General features: G+C 38.5%; 2 long non-coding RNA genes across 4 annotated transcripts; both read left to right on the forward strand.

The window, feature by feature from the left end:
- Positions 1 to 1,877: 1,877 nt before the first annotated feature.
- LOC137137087 (uncharacterized) lies at positions 1,878 to 6,094 on the forward strand. The gene is made up of 3 exons (XR_010915674.1): positions 1,878 to 2,133; positions 3,730 to 3,822; positions 5,306 to 6,094. It is a non-coding gene; the product is annotated as an uncharacterized lncRNA (long non-coding RNA).
- Positions 6,095 to 13,626: 7,532 nt separating this feature from the next.
- Positions 13,627 to 20,884, forward strand: LOC137137076 (uncharacterized). 3 transcript variants are annotated; one of them, XR_010915662.1, is made up of 6 exons: positions 13,627 to 13,805; positions 15,021 to 15,331; positions 17,167 to 17,202; positions 17,671 to 18,635; positions 19,451 to 19,758; positions 19,964 to 20,884. It is a non-coding gene; the product is annotated as an uncharacterized lncRNA (long non-coding RNA). The 3 variants fall into 3 exon arrangements; XR_010915661.1 differs by having other exon boundaries at positions 17,671 to 19,758; XR_010915660.1 differs by lacking the exons at positions 17,167 to 17,202; positions 17,671 to 18,635; positions 19,451 to 19,758; positions 19,964 to 20,884 and having other exon boundaries at positions 15,021 to 17,143.
- The last annotated feature ends 270 nt before the right edge of the window (positions 20,885 to 21,154 follow it).

A 21,154-nucleotide genomic window follows, 5' to 3' on the forward strand; every position in this document is an offset into this window, starting at 1 on the left:
GGCACAGGTCATATCTTGTCTTGACTACTGAAGTATCCAGCTGACAGGGCTACCAGCATGTACAAACATGCATCAATTCACTCTAGATGATCTAAAATCAGCCAAGAAGAATATCTCACACCACTGTTCAGATCCCTGCACTGCTCAGGTTTAAAGCTCTGACATTTGCCTACAAAGTGATCAATTCAAGCTAAACACCCTCATACATACGTTTAAAATTCCCCCTGGACACCTTGCTCTGCCAAAGAAAGAATTTCTGGTCGTCACCACACAGCAAAAGCTCCCCAAGCAAAGAACTTCAGCTCAGTGTTCCCACAATGGTGGAACAAGCTACAAAACTCTACACACTTAGCACCACACTAATATTCAAAAATCTAATGAGGATTGAATTCTTCTGCAACTTGCTCTAGGCTTTAAATATTGCCACAAGTAGGTTAACATAGGGGTCAATTGGACACACTTTGTATCCTTAACCAACAACAAAGGGTGTGACAAAACACCCGAATAAGAAACTTTACACCTTGGGATGAGGATGGGTTGGAACCAATGATCCTTTGGGTAATGGATGACTACCAATAGAGCCATAAAGGTCCTTAGGTTCTGCTTTTTAGGCCAGTTTATAAAAGAAATGTGAATGTTACTAAAGTAATGTTTCCATTACTTTAATTTTAGTATATAATACTCTCGAAAAATATTGGAATGGCAAAGTTAATTAATTTCGCTGTGCACTGAATCAATTAGGTCAAGTTAAAAACATTGATATAAGGAGAAAGTTTAGAATTTCAGCTTTAATTGGATTGAATTTAAACTTCCATATCTTAAACAGTATAGAATATGCAGTAACATATTTTATAGCAGATGACCCATAGTCATAGACCTGACGCTTCACCCCAATTTCTTCCGGGCTTGGACCGGCACTGCATAGCTGGGGAGGGGAATGGCCTATTAGGGGTTCAGTGTCTTGCCAGAGACACTTCGACATATAGCTGGGACCGGGGATCGACTGCCTTTACCAACTGAGCTACAGCCGCCCCAGTCATAGACCTGATAAAAACTGCTATGTAATCAAATTTTAACTTTTATTGAATTTAATTGATCATTCTGTTTTAATACTCCTATACTCCTAAACTTTTTTCCACATGTTTTACATGAATATATTACTGTATATTTTTTGCTGTGTTTCTCAATCCAAAATATTTCTCCACTTTTTAAAATAAGTTAGTGAAAAGCTATTGAAACTAAGTGTACATTAGTCCTTAAAGACTATGGCATGAGCTGGTGAACCTAAATGAAATTACGTCCCCACATATTCTGCCATCCCAGTATGATGTTTCCTTACTTTTTAGTTCAGTTTGGATTTAGGCTTTATTCCTAGATGGCACCTGCTACAGATTGTAGGTTCCAGCATTCCTTGGTTGTACAGGCCAAGTTCAGGCCTTGTCACTGCCAGCCCAACTCCCTGATTAGACATAATATAAACATTTATTACAATTCCAGGATTTTAACATATGAATCGATTCTGTATCCATCATCAAATGATCGCCACATTAACCTCATTCTGCACAAGCCCTGCATTAATCTCAGTCAATACACTCTCATTTAATCAATCAAGTGTTTACCCATTGATCTAAACATCAGCATGTTACATACATGGTTTTTTAGATGTTTGAAGTCATATTTCCTATCCTAAGAAAACAAAATACACCACGGCTACTATGCTGCTAAGGTATAGAGGTGTAAAATAAAAATCAAATAACAGCTAATTTTATTCTCAACTTTTATCTGATGCTTATCATTTGATCCTCAACCCAAACGTTTTCAGTGCACAGTAAATAGTCTTGGTGTTCCAATACTTTTGCAGGGAATTATATATTGTATGTTAAACAACCCTTTTTTCAGAGTTATTTCAGATCTAGTAATTATAAGAAATTCCACAATTCAAATGCAATTCTAGACAGATTTTTCAAATGTTACCTCAGTTAAGATTGTTACATTCTAAATTATGTTGCTGTTTACTTTGGTTCATTGCAGCTGGCGAAGTAGCGGTTGGTGAAGATGACATCACACATGACATCACATACAGTGATGTCAAAATATTACATAAAAAACATCCAGTAAGAGGCAGAAGCAGAGGTAACATTTTTGTTTTGTGTGCTCTGTACAGTATGTGGGGGCTCGTAATATTCATTAGAACCATTTTCAGCACTAAACCATTGTTTGGACATTTTCAGCTGGTCCCCAACTAAACCTGGATGACTGTTTAAAGGTTTGGCAACCTACTATAGGGGCTAGGTTCAGTCAGGGTCCTCACAGCTTTAGACAAAGCCAAATTATATAGGAATATTTTGGATTGGGGACATTTTATAAAGTAAAAAAAAGGAAATTGATGGCACAAAATGTTACAAATTACTACCAAACATTCTTTAAAATATACACAGTACATTTACAGAAAACATTTTGAAGGCACTTATCAAAAACAACTTAGAAGTAGGGGAACCACACATGGCAGCAACCATGAGTTGAGTGTCTTCATACTGCTAAGCGTCTGGTTGGTGGACAACCTGCTCTACCCCCTCAGCCACACTGGATTGTAAGGACATTGTAAAGGTATTTTTGTGAGGGTTAATTTAAAATGTTAAGCTGATTGATGTGTTTGGATAGCAAACATTTGTTTACATGGTAGAAACAACAGGAAAAACTGAGAACAGAATATTTTAAGGTGGGAATAATAGGTGGGTACAGTAGGGAATTATGTAACATGTTATACTGTCAGCAAACATGGTTATTGTAAGACCATACTGCATTTACATTCACACCTGATACGCTCACAGTTTATAGTAGCTAAACAGCATGTGTTGTACTTTGCATGTTTGTACCGTGTGCTGAACCTGAATCCGGTGCTAACAGCTTTGTGGTCGTCCAGTTTCCTGTTTCTGATAAAAGCACCAGAGCTGAACAATGATCTACAGAATATAATCATTTGTATGTGTACAGACTGCACACATGCCAAAAATCCAAAAATGTGGGAACTGATGTAATTTCTTTAAGGTGCATAATAATTACAGAATCTCACTCTGTAACATTTTTGTTTGTGTGAGGTTTGAGTAGTGTATTGCTCTACCTTCATCTTTGAAGTACTTTGAAGTAAGGAGTTGTACTTGGTCATGTGATAGTTAGATTTTTCACACTTTCTGCAGTCAAGCAGCACACTGCACACTTTCACCTCCATGTGTCACAGTGTTGAATATGCAATCAATGTGGTTGTCCAGGCCAAGTGCATGCCAGAAATGATGGCCCCCATCTGATCCATTTCTTCATGGACAATGTGAAGAGGCTGACTTAATGTAATATGTGAAACACCATTTGAAACGACTTAAAATGTGTTATTCTGTTTTTAAATCAATATCATTTAGTAAGAAGAAACCTTAGCCTTTTCTGTAGTCTTTTTCTGGAATACTTATCAAATATTTTCAAACAAACATTAAGTCCTTTACTGGCCATAATTAGATGTATAGTAGTAGTATAAGTAGCAGTGTTCCCAGTTCCTTTCACATTATGATTAGTGCTATAGACAAAATTACCTGTGGTTGTGAACTTTTACACAACCATCTTGGTCAAGTTGCAATGTTTGCTGCTGTGTTTGTTTTAGATTGATTTAGCAGTAACAGTAGCTTCACTTATTACTACTTGCAGTAATATATTCTAATCTCTGTGTCTGGTATTTTGCAGAGACTGATCCAGCTGCAGTCTACTCAGCAGTGAAAAGAGAAGATGACAATTATGGTCAAATAGTCATCAAAAACATCAAATCAAAGAGAAGAGGTAGATCTGCTTTTCTTTTTCTATATCAGATTTGAAACCTGAGTCATTAATGCTTTAGTGTTTTACTTTAGGGGCTATTTGAGGGGGAGGTAATATTACTTTATGTACAGGTATTTTAGTCAGTGGTTTCAAACCTAGGGGTTGAGTTTTCCCAAACATTAATCTAAGAGGTTGCAAGATGACTGCAAGATTAGAGATGAAGAAGAAGCAGAAAGACACTGTTCGGATGCATTCTGCTTTCAGTACAGACTTATCAGTTAGTCATTTTGTGGTTCTAAACTTTGCATGTAAAACCACAAGTTCCTCCCGTTGGTAGTAAACTCTGATCTTAAGCTGCTGAAAATCCTCACTATAAATTTTGATGCTGCATATATACAGTGCCTTGCAAAAATATTCATACCCCTCAAACTGTTCCACATTTTGTCACATTACAGCCATAAACATACATTTATTTGATTGGGATTTTATGTGATAGACCAACACAAAGTGGCACATAATTGTGAAGTTAAAGGAAAATTATAAATTGTTTTCAAAATTAAAAAAAAAACATCTGAAAAGTGTGAAGTGCATTTGTATTCAACCCCCTTAGCTCTGGTACCTCTAACTAAAATCCAGTGGAACCAATGTTAATTTAATCTCAGTATAAATCCAGCTGTTCTGTGAAGCCCTCAGTGGTTTGTTAGAGAACATTAGTGAACAAACAGCATCATGAAGTCAGAGGAAAACACCGGACAGGTCAGAGATAGAGTTGTGGAAAAGTTTAAAGGAGGGTTAGGTTATAAAACAATAATCAAAGCTTTGAACATCTCATGTAGCACTGTACAATCTATCATCTGAAAATGGAAAGAGTGTGGCATCAAGCTACCAGGACATGGCCGTGCACCTAAACTGACAGGCCGAGAAAGAAGAGTCTGACTGAGCTTGAGCTATTTTGCAAGGAAGAATGCGTAAAAGTTTCATTCTCTACATGTGCAAAGCTTGTAGAGACTTTCAAAACTTGCAGCTGTAATTGCAGCAAAAAGCTGATTCTACAAAGTATTGACTCGGGGGAATATGAATATAAATGCACAACACACTTTACAGATATTTATATTAAAAAATGTTGCAAACCATTTATCATTTTTCTTTTACTTCACAATTATTTACCACTTTGTGTTGGTCTATCACATAAAATCTTAATAAAATACATTTACATTTGTGATTGTAACGTGACAAAATGTGGACAATTTTAAGGGGTATGAATACTTTTGGAAGTCACTGTATATACTGTGCAGTCTGCTAGTTGCCATCCATGTGTGTTTTGGAAAAAAAATACACCAGAATTTCTCACAGAGTTAGCAGATTCTTCTAATGTCAGTTATTACTGACCAGTTTTTTTTTTTTTTGCCCCTGCTGTCTGACTGTCACCACTATTGTCTCTTTAAGGCAGGCGTTTCCCTGCCAACACTATATCCTGTTGTTTGAACTGTGTGTTTGTGTTTAGAGCTTCCACCAGAACCAGAGGTCGTCTACTCTTCACTGAGGTCTTCACACCTTTAGTTCAACCGCTGACATCGGCCTGCTGACTTCTCCTTAAGCCAAAATACATAAAAGAAAGAAGTTGTGGTGTTTGCTCTTATGATGTTTCATACTCAAAATTCAGTTTTAAAGTTGCTCTTAGCTACCTTTATTTTTTCGGCACTGAAACTCAGTCACGTTCTGTCATATTGTCTTTTATCCTGGTAGTTTGCGCTGGTTTGAATCAGTGAATCATTTTGAATACTTGGCCTTTTTTACCTTAGTTGCAATTAGAAGCGTCTGCTTACTGGTTAACCTGATCTGGTGTGGGAACATGAAAATAAACAGATGAAAATGATTCTGTTCTTTACCAGTAATTATATCCAGTGGTACAACTGCACAATTAGTAGTTGTCCATAAACTGTGGTGATTATTGGGAAATAAACCAATTAAACTATTGCAGTGGATGCTGATTGTACATCTAGAAAACACAACACCTTTTAAAACTTGAGTAAAATAAGCTGTTTCAGCTAGATTGAGGGGGGATCACATTCTCACCGCAGATAAACTGCTCTATAGTTCATTTGGGACTGGACTCAGACCCCTGAGTGAGATTGCTGTGTTCAAATCTGAAAACACTCTAAGAAAAACTTGTGTGTTTAACGTCCTCATTAAATTTACCATGTTTATATTTTATTGTTAATTTTATTGTTTTTTGGCCCCACGTTTTTTTCTGCAGTGGTCTCGATTGTCTGAAGCATAAATAAACTTTAGCCTCATTTGTTGTTTGTCTCGTGTGGTTCTGTGGCTTTCACTAAACTGTCAGGTGGAAAGTTTGACTTGTTCCATTTTGGTTGTGGCTAACAGATTCAGGCCTCCTTCAGTGCAAAAGAAGAAACAATCAAACACCGCAACTGCAGACTAGTAACATAATGGACATCATTGTGGTTGGAAACTAAACAGAAAAAGCTTCAAAGTAAAGAGTCTCTGTGTTTACTTTTAGAGTTTTGATTATTTAATATGTAAAGTGTTCTAAAGGTTTTAAAGTAACATTTTTTGATGAGATGCAAACATCAAACTGTTGAAATATAAAGTTGAACTGAGTTGTAGACTGGATACTAGATATGTTACTTAGATGTTAGAATAAAATGTGGATGACACATGAGCTGATGTGTAGACTCCCAGGGTGTTGCTGGCTTGTCAGTGAGCTGTAGTGACTGGAAATGAAACGGTCGCTTGTACATGTGTGAAAGTTGAAAAGATGAAGGCAAAAGTTTGGGGGACACTGGGTTATTATTTTGATTTTAAGAATGAATTTCACTGTGACTATTCGTGAAACCATTTGAAGATGCAAAGCTAAAAGGACACAGATTGATGTTTTAAATTGTCCTGGAAAATAAAGATTTGTTTTAGTCATACTCTACATTTACTCTAAAGGAATGTAGTTCTGCAGGTTATGTTTGTTATTGAAACAATGAAACGTTGGGATTTAAAAATGTGTCATAGATAATCTCTTTATTACAATAATTATTTTTTAGTATATTGTTTAACTTGATCAACTATGTAACAGGGCCATGTAGTTTGGCTCCATTTTAGAACATGTTGGCGCAGCTGTCAAAGAACAACAATAACACCACCTGGTGGTTTAAATAGAAAATTACGTTTGTTTTTTTTTCAGAACAAAGCTCCACCTTTACCAACAGTGACCTTTGACCTTTATGTTTTATTAATTACTGTACATGTTTTGCCACTTTTACTTTTGTATTTTAATGAACTGTAGATAATGTAATTTACTGCTTTGTGGGGGCGGCTATGGCTCAGTTGGTAAAGGCAGTCATCCATGGACCACAGGGTCACAAGGTCAGTGGTTTGATCCCCAGTCCCAGCTATAGGTTGAAGTGTCTCTGCCAAGACACTGACCACTTAACAGCCCATTCCCTTCCCCAGCTGTACAGTGCCGGTTCAAGCCTGGTAGAAATTGAGGAGGGTTGCGTCAGGAAGGGCATCCAGTGTAAGAACTCTGCCAACTCAACATGTGGACAATGATCCGCTGTGGCGACACTGAACTCACAGGATAAGTCAAAAAGACAACACTGGTTGTGTATTAGTCGTTAATGTCAGGTCTAAGCACCTAGAACATTTAAAAATAACATGCAAGGAAAGAAAGACAAAGGCGTTATTCAGATTTACTCATGAGGAGAACAAGCATAGATGCAAGACAGTAACGTCTTCTACTCGCTCTGAAATGCATCTATGTTGCTGCCTCTTTTTATTCACGTTTAGGGAGGTTTCCTGTTACATTCCTTTTTAAAGGGAGAGGGATCACACAGCATTGCACCAAGATAACACTTTGAAATTAAAACAAAGTTCAATGTAGTGTCTGCAGGTGGATGTGGCTTTTTATCTAGCAACTCCTCTCAGAGAGGTTTCCGAAAGGTCCGTGGGATGTGCCTCCTGTTTTTCTCATAAAGCAGAAATGTTAGTTAGACAAAAACATGCACATACTGTTTATTAAACAAAGAATATATAAAACTTAAGTTGGCCACTAAGAGAATACAGAAAATGAGATAACTTTATATACATTTATTCCAACATTTCCCTCCTGTTTATCACATTTTCTTCTCAAATTCTCATATCACTTAATCAGTCTCTTCATTAGATTTTCAACTGCAAGGTCATTTTTATGAGTCTCTCGAAAATGTTTACACTCAGAGGGAGTGGAAGTCACTTACTCAGGTTACTCATAGTCATCAGGATCAGGAAACAAATCAGACCAATTATCTGATTCATTTCCAGTGTTTTCCTCGTTCTTTTGTTGCTGTTGCAGAAGTGGATACATCTGCATTTGGTTTAAGCGGTCTTCCATAGGTGTGATGATGTGGTGATGAGACGAGTAGACAAAGAACGCAGACACGAAATACAACAACATCCACACAAGGTTAATATTGCAGCAAATACTGCTAATGATATTAAAATTGAGGACACCAGGGTTCGATATCTTCCAAAGGCATCTAGCCAGGAATCCCACATAGCGGTGTCTACACCAGAATGATCCTTCATCTTACCATTCAGAGTTTTCAACCCTTCTATGGCTTTGGTGAGACAACCATCCGATGCTGTGTTGTTAGGGATGAAAGTGCAACACTGTTCTCCGAACATGGCACACACCCCTCCTTTTTCTGCAAGCATCATATCGATAGCTATGCGATTCTGGAATGACATTAATGACATTGAGGAGAGCTGTCCATGAACAGCCTCAAACCCAGTCTGTGTTCAATTTCCCAATTTCTGTACGTTGTAGTGAATGTAATTGATTCGGTCTACATTTTTGTTAATCGTACACCACCAACAGAGCAGTGACTCAAACCCAGCAGCCACCTGATCTGCTATTTTGTATTCGTCTGGAACACCTCGTGGAACTCCTGTGGCGTCTATATAAGTGGGGTCTTCGTTAGAACTCCAGGAAGAGGAGCGCTTCTGTCTCTTCCAATCTCTAGGAATCGCACTAGTCATATATAAGTAAAGATCATCAACTGACATAGGATACACTTTTACCGGTAGTATCAAGGTCACTAATGCACATAATCCAGTAAAGTTTGTGGGTAACCTGTCATATATTTTTTCTTCTCCGCACCAGCACCAAATGTCAGCTCGAGACACTGGGTAGAAGGGAGACTTCATGGGAACGGTCGTTTGGCATGCTGTTGTTTCTAACCTGCCCAGACGAGGTCCCTTTCCGGTTATATTAATACACGAGAAATTTCCCGAAGCAACATGCTTAGAAAATATTGGTTTTATCTTTGTCTCTTTTACAACAGGGAACACATTGTCCCAATCGCTACAGTTTGATTCTGGAATAGTTTTGCTCATGACAGCCAATAGACATTCAGTTGGAACCGGTGCCGGAACTACTTGCAACAAGGGGCGGGGGGCCCATGCACACAATGCAGTCTGTTTTAGTTGCATTAGCTGCCTGTTCCGCCATTAACAGCCAATTGTTAGTTCTCCCTGACACTCCGGTAGTTATCTGAAACCAGTCATCTGTTGTTGGCTGGCCATTAATAATTTTCACTCTTTTGGCTCCTGAAGACCTGGGTCCTGGAGTGAGTATGTCAGATGCACTGACAGTTTTATTCACTTTGCTTATTTTATTACTGTTGATTAAGTGTGGTTTTGGATCAGTCTTACAGAATCCTATTCTCCAACAAGGGTCATATCCTCGGGCCCAAGCACACACTAATATTTTTGTGCAATTTCTCTGTGTAATCGGAAAAGGGGTGTTTGTTGTGTTAAGTCGTAGAAACACTTGTGATTCTGTGACTGTAAAGTTAGTTATTATGGATGCCCAGTTTGTCGCTCGCCACCCATATGACCCTTTTTTCCAAGTCTGAGGGGAGGCAGCAAAAACATATCCCCAATTTCCACCTCCAAAATCAGGGTTGTGTCTCAGTTCTAAATACCACTGATACCCTTTCCACTTATCAGATCTACCTATCCATGAGGCTGTGCTTACAAGGGCGTTTCTGGGAACTTGGAGGGAAGCATCTACCGTACCATTGTAGCAGAACCACAATGTATCTTTGCCTCCATGTTCCCAAGTGTTGGTATTTCTTTGTGGATCACACGGCCCTTGAGGCGTATGGTTGATTGTGGCGGATCCAATACTCCAATACTCGATACTACTATCCTGTCCTGTCACTACAGTAGCGCAGACTACCATATACAGTATAATCTTTTCCCACGGTTTGTTCATCTTATTTATTTTGGTTTGTCGTCTCTTCTGAGTCTCCTCTAAAGGTTTGGTGTCTTGTAATACTTCACTGACTTTCGGGCCTATCCAGACTCTATACGTCTAAATCCGCCCTATTATCAGACTGTGATTCACCTCCCCCAGCGGAGCGGTCAAAAGAGATGACTTTTTTACAATGTGTTAGGTGCACCCAAGTTCACCTTTCTGCTATCTTAACAGCAGTAGGGGTGTTTAACAGTACCTGATAGGGCCCTTCCCACTTAGGAGAATGCCAATGTTTTCTTTTAATGCTCCGAATCAGCACCCAATCTCCTGGTTCCACTAACTGGAGGTCCTGTTGGGAAGCAGAAGAACCTTCATCAGTCTGTTTCTTTTTCTGGTTTTCTAGCATTTTTCTCATGTAATCTGCTAGATCAGCCTCATTGTCTGTTTCCCACTGATTTTTAAAATGTGGTAATCTATATGGTCTCCCAAACAAAGTTTCATATGGTGTCAGTCCAGAAGTACTAGTGATATTTATATACATTTTTACTAAGTCTACACATTGAGTCCATGGTCTTTTAGTTTCTTCGATGCATTTCTTTAGGCGGTTTTTTATAGTGCCGTTCATTCGTTCAACCAGTCCAGCGCTTTGGGGGTGGTATGCACAATGGTTTTTCAAATCTATGTGAAACATTACACCTATCTTCTTAATGAGTTGGTTTGCAAAATGAGCTCTATTATCGCTGTATATTTTCTCCGGAATACCATATCAGGGTATTATGTCTTTGCACAGGGCTTTGGCTACTGCTAAAGCGTCTGGATGTTTTGTTGGAAAGAGTTCTATCCACTTGGAAAAGGCATCTATGATGACCAAACAATACTTTTTCCCTTCACTCTGGTTTAATTCAATGAAGTCCATGTGCATGATTTGGAATGGGTATTGTGGTGAGGGAAAACGCCCCCTTCTGGGTCTTAGATTACCTTGTGGATTATGTTTGGCACATGTTAAACATGCTCTACAAAAATTTTTTGAATAAGTGTTAAATCCATAGGTTGTATAGTGTCGGTCTACCTGTCCCACCATCCCTCCTGTTGAGACATGTGTAACACCATGGCTCAATATTGCAGCCCATTTGTAAAGGGAACGGGGAAGGATAAGTTTATTGTTTTGTCATACATAGATATCATTCGAAAGTCGTGCGCCATGCTTCTGCCATAAGTCTCTTTCTTGTTGCGGAGCTTGTTGTTGCATGTCTCGGAGGATGGTATTTTCTAATGCACTATCAGGGGTTATTGAGAATTAATCAGGCCTTCATCATAATCATTATCGTCGTCTAGTCGCGGTTCCGCATCGGTTACCGGCTCTAGTCATGCTTGTTGTCTATTTTCTGGACAATCTATAGCAAAATGTCCCTCCTTTCCACAATTCCAACATCCTTTATTTTTCTATTCACTCGTCTAAATCCTCCTCTGCCTCCTTTACTATGAAACCCTCGTCCTCTATGGTTTCTGCCTCTTTCTCTATTTTGGTTCTGGTAAAACACTTCCTCAGTTTCAGCCTCACCATAAAATACCCCCATTGTCTTCTTTTTTTTTTCTTTTGTCACTTTTTCAGCATGCAATGCATGGTTTATGTACTCGTCAAGAGTACCGGTTGACAACCCTATGTAATGCTTTTGCACCCAGCTTCGAATTGCGTCTCTGGAGCCGGCATGTAATGCATTTTTTAGTTGTTGTCTATATGCTCCTTGGTCATTATTGTCGTCAGTCAGTCCCGAATGAACTTTAAACACGGTAGTCATACGGTGTCTGTATTCATCGAAGGTTTCATCATCTTTTTGTCTTGCCCTGCTTATTTCAGTATAATTTGCTTTTTGCCTAAACCTTGCTATGGCTCTTCTAATCAAGCCATTCACTCTATTCAGCATTAGCTGGTGATCCCACGGTAAGGGACCATCAGCTGTCAACTTTAGGGGATTCCAGTCCCCTCTAATGTTATGCCAGTCTGGTCCTAGGGCACACATCCAAATCTGCTGGACCTGTTGCCCATTAAGATGGTAGGATTTTCGCACATTTTCCATGTCAACAACGAATTGAGTGACATCCTCTTTATATTGAGTTATTCCTTCTATGGCCTTTTTAACATCATTCATGTTCCAAGTTCTATAAACTAGGATAGTTGACGGTTGCCCCTGATCAATGTTAGGGTTTGCCACTTGTATCATTGGGTATATTTCTGTGCTGCTTACAGTGGCAACTGGTAGGGCTGAGGGATCAGGGGAGAAAACACAACCCAATTTTTTAGACCAATTAAGTCCCACGGTTCCTCGTTGTGTTCTTGGGGACCTCGTGGGTGTTTCATCATAACTTGGGGGAAGATTCCGTGGTAATGAAGGATACACACGTCCTGCTGCAGCAGCATCTGTGGTTCCATCATTATTGTCTATAACTGTTCTTCTCCCTACTGGTCCTGTCTCATTATCTTCCTGCCTGTGGAACATTAACTGTTATTGTTGCAGTTTATTATCTGTTTTTTCTTCTTCTTTTTCCTTCCTTTCTTTCTGTCCTGCCTCACGTTTCTCAGCCACTTTCATCCAAAACTTGGTTTCCTCAAAGTTCAGACACTTTCGTGGATATTACAGTAATTGCTGTGTGGGTCCCTGTATAAAATTTAAGTGTATTTTGATTAATTAAATTCACAGCTTTTCCTGAATAACAACTTTAACACTAACATTGGTTTAATCATATGCTTGAAGTCAAACTCCCATCCAGTTTATTTTCCATTGGCCACAAGTCTATATCAGCTTGCTCTTCTAACTCATAAACGATCCTCAGCCTTCCCTGGCTGGGATCTAGCTACTTTTGCTGCTGACTGACAGCTTAGGATGTTAAACACACAACAGATGCCTTAAAACAAAGCTGACATATACAAAAAAGTACCTTCATTCCTCATAAGTTACATATTCTGTGTGAACACCTTGGAACATGGATGAGTTGAATCGGTAGACGTCAGACAGCTTCATTCCAGATTTGAGTGTCCAACAGAGATGCAGTATTAGCTCACAGCTCTTCCACTGTGTTCTAACTTCACCCGCAGCCACAAAATGAGAACTGCAAAAGGTTTTAATCACAGACGAGAAACCTGTGAACAGAGACAGCAAAGCTTAAAGGGGAGAGCAAACTGCTAAACAAACAAAACATGTTACATTTTTTAAAAATGGAAATAGTTAGTTTTAGTCTCTAATCATAAAGCTTTGGTCATTTTTTAAAAATCATTTAATCATTTTTTAAATCATAAAAAAAAATATTGCAGTGAAACTATTATTTCACTGCAATAATTTTTCCCGATTTCAATACTAAAGTATAGCTCACACATTAGTTTTATCTGATGGCATAATTAAGAAACAAAATAACTCTCTGCAGCTCTACACTGCACAGATTCAAGTTAGTTAGCTACCACACATGATTCTGCATGTTCTTCAGAACAGGTGTTTAAACGTTCAGTTTCCTGGGTGGTTGTCATGTGACTCCTCCCCCTCCCCTCAGTCTGGGTGTGGTGTACAGGTAGAGACAAAACCGAGACAGGACAGATCCTCTTACTAGCTTTCGGTTCTTGTCACAGCCTTTGTAGAGTAATTAGGATTTCTTCATGAAGCTAAACTCCTTTATACAGCAGAAGATGTCAAAGAAAGGATGTTTGCTCTAAGGTTTGTGTGTCTCCTCACATGTTTCCTGAGCTGTTCTGTCTCTCAAGGTAAGCTGAGCAGATTTTCCATTTACTGAAAAGGCAGTTTGTTCACTGAGCAAAAAAACAGAACAAAAGCACTTGTCTGGCTCTGTAACTGTGATAACTTTTATAAGTTCAGGTCTTAGGTTGTGAAGTTAAATGAGTGAAAAAAACTGTTACCCCTCTGGAAATTGGCTTGATGATATGTTTAGTCACAGATACACTTTCACTTCCTTCTTATTAAAGTTAATATTGGCACTAGTGTTCTTTCATGTAATGGCGGCATCTCTGTTGTTCTTCGTCAGCAGTTTAATGGCGGATGGTGCACACACTAAGCAGTAGTATCTGATCAGAGTTACATATTTCCATTAAATAATGAAAATCTATTTATCAGCCCAATTTCTTTCAAGTTTGTGACTTCTAAAGATTTTTTAACCTAAACCTTGAAATCAACTAATGACTGTGAAATCATGACTGAACCTAAAAGGGTCCTGTTCCAGAAAGCCGGTTTGGTCTAAATGCTGAGTTATTTAAGCCTGAGCTGTAGAAAGCTGAGTTTTACTGAAGGTCACTTTAACTTTAACTCGTTTTATCAACCATACCTGCTCTGAGTTTCTCACCTCCCTTCCTATAAATCTGTGTGATTGGCTGTTTTCTCCCTCATTTATTCACATTAAATGTCTATAATTTACATCAGGAGATAAAAATTCTGGTTCATCCTTTTAGTCTGGTTGAGCTTTTTAGTTACCCTATTATTAACCCAATGACCCACTTGGTCACCTGTTTAAACAGAGAGTGATCTCTGTCCTCAGAATTAAGTATAGAAATTACACATTCAAGCTCAGAAAAAAAATACTATTACAGAATCTGTAATCGCTGTTACGCTGTGTCTATGAATAATGTGTCATGTCATTATTGACATATTGCTCGCTGATGGAGCAATATTGATATATATGAATATATGAATATGTGGAAGAAGCTAGTCCAGCTAAAAAGTCAAGAAAGGACAGATGACAAAATTCATATTAGAATCTCACAAGTAAACTAATTCTTGACTTGTTTTTGTTGTAGGATGTTCTGTGAAAAACCAACTTTCGTGAGAACAAAGTTTGGCTCTGAATATTTCTGGGTTTAGATTGTAGAGCTGTTTGAATATTAATTCATTGAAAATAAAAACATGTTATTAAAAATATTATTGACTTTCATTATACTTTCCTCTATTTTTTCCCATTTGTGGGTCAGCTTCAGATAAGGTGAATATGAAGACTGGTGAAAATTTCACTCTGCCATCAAACTGCTGGAGTGGACTAAACCTGACATGAAATCAGAAGAATATGTCTTCTTCTTCAGAGAGATGAAGCCACGTGAAGACTACCAGCATCCACATTTTCATGGTTGAGTGGAGCTGGTAGACCCAGAGATGAAGAATGGAAACGTTTCTGTGACTCTGAAGAACGTTAACATCAATGATACTGGAACATATGAGTGTTATGTTGCATCTGGAAACGGGACTGAACTAATTAACACCATCCCCCTGACAGTCAGAGTCTCAGGTGATGCTGTAGGAGACAAGGATGGAAATGTTGGACTGAAAGTTGGTCTCTCAGTTGTTGCTCTGCTTGTTGGTGTTGGTGGTGTTGTTGTTGGTGTTGTGATGTATAGAAAACGTAAAGGACCCAAAGAGGAGACTTCATACAAAGCTGCTGATGATAAAGACACTGACCATCAGTTGGTGTAAAATGTCTCCTCAGTTTCCTCAGTGACTAATTCACTGATGCAGGACAAACAGCAGTTCAGGCTTCAGCCTTTTTCTTTTTATCCCACAGTAAATTTTTACTATCAACAATGTGATGATGCATTTCTTAACATTTCTTCCTCAGTCTCTGTGTTTCTCAGCTCTAAACAGACAAGTGTCATTTTAAACTCGACATTTATTAACTTAATCTAAGGAAACAAGGTGACTTTGTTTAAGACTGTTTTTATCTACAGGACAGTGAATGTGGACTGAGACAAACAAACTATGAGAAATAATACACCCCTGTCTCACCCTCACACTCACAAACACACACACACAGACACATGCATTCTCTTGACCTCGTCTTTGAAGACATTCACATCAAAAAATGTTGAAAATCAATGGTCTTCATCCCCAAATACACATCTGAGTGGCCACTTAATGTGGGTAGAGTTTGAAGGTTCCTGTCAAAAGTCAACACCTGCATTCTCACACTTTAAAGACGAGGTCAAGAGAGTGTGTGTGTTCAGTGTGTGTGTGTGTGTGTGTGTGTGTGTGCGTGTGTGTGTGTGTGTATGTGGTGTGAGTGTGAGACAGGGCTGTATTATGTCTCGTAGTTGCAAAGAAACAAATAGTATTTGACTGTTTATAGCTTCTATTTTGTCGCCGGGTCAAATTGACCTGAACAGTATCTTTGTAATATAAACATGTAGGAGGGTTACAAATATGTGAACTGAACCATTTTTATTTTATATGTTGATTACACTAAATAAGCCAAGCAGGAGAAGTTTCAAAGTGAAAAAATACTTTTAAGTCCCCCCAAAACTACATTTCCGTACAACTACATTTTGAATAAATTCGGTGTAGTTTTTTTGACTGTGCTTGTTTGGAGATAAAAACCTGAGGTGGTTTTAAATCCAGTCGGGAATTCAAAATGAACTGAGGACTAGAAAGATGCACATAAGATATTTTTTTTATTATTAATTATGTTAATCGTACACTTTTTTGTGACTTGGCTGTGGTTTATCGCTGCTGGTGTTTCATGTTTACTTTTCTGTGGTGGTTTGGAGTGAACTCATCTGTAAATGGAACAGATTGATTTGATTGAGCTCATCTGAAGTTATGTAATGTGATGTATGGTTTAGTGTTTCGAGGGAATGTGGGTCCACAGCCTCATAATCTGTCTGTGACCCTCAGACTCAGGGTTGGTTGCTTGTGTTGGCGCAGCTGGAGGTAGCCCACCAGTCCCAGGTTAGCAGGGTCGATTTGAGAATTTATTCTGAAATATTTTAACATATTTTCTCCGAGCACTTTAAGGGAGTTGTTCAGTGCTTAGTGCTGGACTATTGTCCTGCAGTTTGCTCCAGGACAAAACATAAAAATAAAAACTAAATGTATAAAAAACTTCTATATGAAATATATCAACAGTACTACATGAAGAATGTGTTGACTTATACTATACAGTATTATTGCATTGCGTTGTTTGGTTTTTGTACTTGAAATATGTAAATTTCTATAAACTTATTTATGTGTAAAAAAGTTTATTAAATTTTCTGTTTATATTATATTTGTTGTTTTCTATGAACTCAAGCATGAAGCTGAAGGAACCAAATAAAAAATGAAGAAATAATTTTGACTTTTGTTTCTCTTCAGCTGTGACCTCAGTGCTGCGCTGCACAACAAACCAAGGTTATTAAAGCAATTTTGATATTTTAACATATTTTCACTGGTGATTTTACATATTTAGATTAGTTTCTTCCTGGTTCATGGCTGGTACTAACCCTGTAAAACACATGTTATTAAGTTTGAAAGGTGCAGTACAGGTGCTGGTTTCTCACTAACTCTGTCTAACTCTGTTTTTTTTTTCTCCATCTGTTTAACAGTTGATAAGAGTAAAGTAAATGTGTCTAGGTGGAAGCTACTTATTTTTTCCATCTGACTAGTACAAGTTCATTTTCACCTAATATCCAATGTTTCTTGGATCTTTTCACAAAGCCAGACCAATGTCAGATAACTGATCTCATCCACCACAGATACAGAAAATGAACATTGTCTGGTCATTTTTATTCACCAGTTCCAGCATATAAGCTTACTTTTGTAATAAAATACAGTATACTAGGACTTTATAACTAAAGTCCTAAACCAAATTTTCCACAGCTCGTCTGACTGTGAATCCCAGCAGATCTCAGCTGTTTCAACATGGCTCTGTGTCATTGAGCTGTGAGGAGGACGACAGCTCTGCTGCATGGACACTGAGGAAGAACACAACCAAAAGACAGAGGACTCAGTGTGGAGTTGACTGGGGAAAATCATCTGGTTCTTTGTGTAACATCAGTTACATCTTTATAGAAATCGTGATTTCTATACTAAACTGTCGCTTATCCGGGTTTTCACTGTGCTATTGATCATATCAGCAGACTCTGAAGCTTATGTTGTTACTAACATAATGTCCTTGTCATTGACTGTTAACGAGCACTTAAGAAACCTGGCTACTGTAAATCTGCACACACATGCAACAGTAGAGTAATGTGATTACTCAGAAATATTGTAAATAATGTTATGTACAGTACAGTAACAGAAGATGCTTTGTGTCTGTCTCTGTGTGTACTACATGGGGAAAGTGATTTATTTAGAATCTTAATGGTTTATTTAACATTAGGAGGCAGTGCTCTGTGCAGTGATCTTATCTTTTCGTTCAGTCTTTCACTCAGCTGTGTGTTCCTGTCTGCAGCCTTTTGTTCCACACATGCACTGTTGAAGAAAGCTGATTAGAAACCTGGTTATGCAGACAAATGTGTTTTCTGGTTAAACAGTTAACCTGAAAAGTTTTCTATATTGGTCTTACTTTCTCGCAGGTTTTCAAAGGGTTGTTTGATGGTTTAATCTCAGTTAAGATTAGGTTATGGGTAACTATTTGGCTGGAATGGTAAATTCAATTCAATAAATTCAACTCAAGGCACTTTACAAAACAGTCCACACTATACTAGAAGGCAGAGGCAGCCCATCAATTCCCCCTGGATCAAGCACTAGGCAACAGTGGAGAGGAAAATCTCCCTTTAACGGAAGAAACCTCCAGCAGAACCAGGCTCAGGGTGGACGGCCATCTGCCTTGACCGGTTGAGGTGAGTGGAAAGTGAAGAGAGAAAAGAACAGAGTAACAAAGGCAAAAACAAAACATCAGGCAGGTTGGTAGGACCAGTAGCTGTACGCTGGAAAACACACAGCTTCAAAGCCGAGGACACCTGCAGACAAAGACAACTACTAGAGAGAAAAGACACAAAGTTAATAGCATGCATTGGTGACATAGCAACTAAGAGCTAGTTTAGGTTGACTGAGCTGCTTTAACTATAAGGTTTATCAAAGGAAGGTTTTGAGACTAGTCTTAAAAGTACAGAGGGTGTCTGCTTCCCGAATCTGAACTGGGAGCTGGTTCCACAGGAGAGGAGCTTGATAGCTAAAGGCTCTACCTCCCATTCTACTTTTGGAAATTCTGGGAACCACAAGTAGGCCTGCATTCTGAGAGCGAAGTGGTCTACTGGGATGATATGGTGCTATGAGGTCTTCTATATATGATGGAGCCTGACCATTCAGAGCTTTATATGTAAGAAGCAGGGTTTTAAATTCTATTCTAAATTTAATGGGAAGCCAATGGAGAGAAGCTAGTGAAGGTGAAATATGATCTCTCTTGCTAGTTCCAGTCAGCACTCTTGCTGCAGCATTTTGGATTAATTGAAGGGTTAGGGCAAAGGGCCACAGAATGCATAAATTAAAAGTGTTTTTACAAAGATGGCCATACAAGAGTGTACCAGTGTACTGTAAAACCTCTGAACCAGTCAATCAGAGACCAGTGCCAGTTGCTGTGGAAGTTGAAAATGTTATTCCAGTCATTTAACCTCTCTGCTTTGTGTCTCTACTTTATTCCTGACAAACATCACAGCTGAGACTGGAGAAAATATCACTCTGCAATGTCGAGATCACAGCAACACCCCCATCACAACTGTGAAGTGGACCATGGTTAACAAAGAAGATTACGTGTTTTTATACCGTGATGGAAGGTCTATTCCTGACAACCAGGATCGAGGTTATACGAACTGGGTGCAGCTCAAGGACAGTGAGATGAAGGATGGAGTAGCGTCCTTGATTCTAAAGAATGTGATGAATATTCACAGTGGCACATACGAGTGTTGGATCAATCAGAGAGACAAAAAACAAGAAATATCATCAACCTGTATGTTAAACCACCAGGTGAGTGTGTGTGTGTGTGTGGATCAGAGGTGAAGCTGCTTCCTGGTTGTTGATGTGAGAGTGAACCCTCACAGATCAGATGTTTGTGTTTTCTAAAGATGTTGCTGATGAGACTTTGTAGCAATGTCTGACAGGAGTTTGAAGAAAAAATGGATTCATCACCTACCTGACAACTCACACCTCACATCTCATTCTCTTCTCACAGGTGCTGGAGCTGGAATGCAATTGGTTGGAGGAGACACTAACATCAATCTTGAACTGGCAGTTGCTCTGCCACTTGTTAGTGTGCTTTTTGTTGTTGTAGCTGTTGTAAGTTTTGTTTTGTTTTTCCCCAAAGTTTGTTTCACACATGGAAAAACTCATATGAACTTCCTGGTGATGAAGCAGGTGCCTATCAGCTAGTGTCCAATGTCAGATCTCTTTACTACTGAATCTCCTGCTGCTGTTTCAACATGTAGAATCAACTAAACTGAAGCCAACAATGGTGAACACCAAACAGTTAGTGAAGAGGCTACAATCATCATCTGAATGTTACTTCAAGTTAACCTTTGTGTTCTATTCTGTTCAATTACAGAACACATAGAGCTTATCGATTTTCATCATTTGAGCAAACACTATAAAGTTAAGTAAGATGTCCTTCCCTGTTCAAAAACTTGCACATTTAGTAAAGATTTCTTTATTTCAGCTTCAATCTCAATTAATAATGTAGCTGCAGGGTTTATGTTTCGTTTCTTTCTAAAATCTTCCCAGTAGAACCAGTCTGACCTGTTCTACATGTTGATGCAGGTCTGAACTGAGCAGGAACAAAAAGCAGCCAAACCGTCACACAGCAACTGAACATTGCTCTGTGTCTGAAAACATGTAGCTAATGATAAAACCTCAGACCTGGTCACTGATCTTCTTTAACTGTGACTCTGAAACTTGGGAATGAAGAATGAGTCTGATCTGACATTGGAGAGCAAACAAAGAACATTTACAGCTTTAATTTAGAAGATGTTCACTTTGACATGAATATAAAGAGTTCTTTTATTTTTTTTAACCATAGTTACAGGTGTGCTTTGTTTAAGCTGCAGTATAGGATCTGTTTCTGGTACATATTAAAGACAATAAAGGTAATATAACTGGTTTTTAAAGTCTATTTGTCATTTCCTTGTTTTTGGAACTCCTAATGATGAAAAACTCCTTTGGGTGATGTCATCTGGAGGAAGTTTTTAGCTAGAAGCAGACAAACATGTTAATATAGGGAAGTTAGAGGGAGGTTTAAAAGCATTAATGTACATTTACACCCTAAACTAAAGCCATAGAAAGCAAGTGGAAAATTGGTGAAGTTGCCGTTTAAACCAGAACTGATAATTCATTTATTGGTTAACTAGCTTCACTACTGAAGTTAATTCTT

This window comes from Channa argus, chromosome 12 (genome assembly GCF_033026475.1).
Source record: "Channa argus isolate prfri chromosome 12, Channa argus male v1.0, whole genome shotgun sequence".
NCBI classification, from domain to species: Eukaryota; Metazoa; Chordata; class Actinopteri; order Anabantiformes; family Channidae; genus Channa; species Channa argus.